Genomic DNA, 2176 nt, shown 5'->3' with positions numbered 1-2176 from the left:
GTGTCCCAGTGCTATAAGTTTGAGAACCACTGCGTAACAGTGTCAAACGCGTGGTAGAATGTGTGGTAAAAATGACATGTAATTTTTACCCAGTGTACATGCAGCAACATGGCAAGTCAGTTGTCTAAGCCCTTTTATGACTATTTAGCCACATATTTACCAGATTTCTGAACGATATGTGGTGAAATTGCCCTTAATATTTGACAGGCTGATACACAGAGTCCTCAACTGAAAACACTCAGCTTGAAATTAGGGAAGGGGGTGCAATGGGCCCTTATTTTACCTTATTTCTCTACCATTGCCTGTTCTGATATGGAGGCAGTCACATTTTACTTGACAGCTGGCACCTGGCTTCCCAATGGCCAGCAGAAGGGAAGGATTGGGGGGAGTGGAGGTGGCCAGCCCATGGTGGCTGCTGTGGGTGCATTTTGTGCCTCCCACCCTCTGTCATGCCTTTACCCTATGGGGAAAAAAAGCACACGCCCTTTTGTGATTTGTGAATACAGAGCATTGAAAATAGGGAAAGGGTGAGGATGTCAACTTGGCCCTGCAACAAGACACCCAGTGATGAGAGAGCTCGTTCCCATCCATGTGGGATCTCAGTATGAGTCAGCCAAGGGCCACGGAGAGCTTTGCCACACTTCTGCACATTCCAATTTACACATTTCCCCCTGAAAATGTAAATCTGACCTTCCTGATCTTCCAGAGATATGCATCTTCCACCATTTTTGGCTGCTTCCCCACACTTATTTTTAAAACCCTGAAGGGGGAATGTAATATTAAAAGAAGTACCGACATCCAATCCTGCAAGGTTGTAACATTCACTGGTTGGCAACCTTCAGTCTCGAAAGACTATGGTATATAAGCCTACAGCACCCAGTATTCCCAAGCGGTCTCCCATCCAAGTACTAACCAGGCCTGACCCTGCTTAGCTTCTGAGATCAGATGAGATCGGGCATGTGCAGGGTAACAGTTGATGACTTCTGATTGTACTTCATGTTAAGTTGTGAATATTGCCATTCATGTCCAGGGTATTTCTCATGTGATTATGTTTAACCGTGTCTTAAAATGCTTGAGTGAAATCTTAGCATACATCTTATATGCTCTGATGTATATTCTCCGGCACTACCACTCGTTTTCAGCCTGAAAAGCTAATCCTTTCCCTTTAAGATCCCGGGCCCTCTTGCTTTCCTGGCAGGTTTCCATTGGCAACTCCAGAATCCTGCACAAGGCTCTCAACACCTGATTAAATATTAATCCAGAGGTGGGGGCCTCCCTCTTTTATGATCCTTTCCCTTGAAACCCCTATTAGTAAATCACAGTCCAGCATGAGAGGAAATGTGGCCATTCCATTACCCTCAGTTCACGAAGGGGCATTAATTCTTAATAAACTGGCCTGATTATAATAATACTTGAAGGATGCAAAATAATGGATAGACAGGTTTACGTCCATGCCTAAGATTAAACACATGTGTGGCCCAGGGAGAGGGAGATGGGGGCAGGAGGCTGAGAGGGAGATGGATGGGGAACTGTGGGTAGAATTCTCAATGAAAGTGGGTGTTGTGCTGCTAAGTTCTCTATGGGTCCCTCGTGAGCCGTTCATTTCCCTATTTTCAGTGCTGCAAATTTCGAGCCTTTTTTTTTCCACTCAAGATGCACAACTAGCTTGCTGTAAAAGGACAACAGACACCACTTCAGGTATAATTTATACAATCTCCTAAAATCTTTAACCTCTGCTAAATGGGCAAAGCAATGCTTTTGAAAGGGAGAGGGGTGTCTGGTATTTAGGAGAGGGAAAGCAACTGTCCATGTCACCAAAGCATCTCTCCCAGTGACTGCTTCTGGTGTCTCCCTTGTGTTTCTTTTCAAATTGTAAGTCCTTTGGGAGAGAGAATCAATTTCGTATTTCTTTGTTAGGTCAACCGCTTTGAGAAAAATGGCGCAGGAATATTCTTAATAATCAGATTAAAAATCACACCCCCCAAAATTATTTATATACAGCATATATTGGGCAGATAGAAAAACTCAAACTTTGTGTTTTTTTCTGTAACAAGAACATGCCCCACTGGATCAGCCCATAGGGCCATCTAGTCCAGCTTTCTGTATCCTACAGTGGCCCACCAAATGCCTCAGGGGGCACACAAGACAACAAGAGACCTGCATCCTGGTGCCCTCC

The 2176-nt window shown here is 44.5% G+C and overlaps 1 pseudogene; it reads right to left on the bottom strand.

The window, feature by feature from the left end:
• Window positions 1–864: 864 nt before the first annotated feature.
• Window positions 865–981, bottom strand: LOC136650792 (5S ribosomal RNA; annotated as a pseudogene).
• Between the last annotated feature and the right edge of the window lie 1195 nt (window positions 982–2176).

Source organism: Tiliqua scincoides, chromosome 4 (assembly GCF_035046505.1).
Source record: "Tiliqua scincoides isolate rTilSci1 chromosome 4, rTilSci1.hap2, whole genome shotgun sequence".
Classification (NCBI taxonomy): Eukaryota; Metazoa; Chordata; class Lepidosauria; order Squamata; family Scincidae; genus Tiliqua; species Tiliqua scincoides.
The sequence above is the reverse complement of the archived record's forward strand: the minus strand, read 5'-3'. Positions and strand labels throughout refer to the sequence as shown.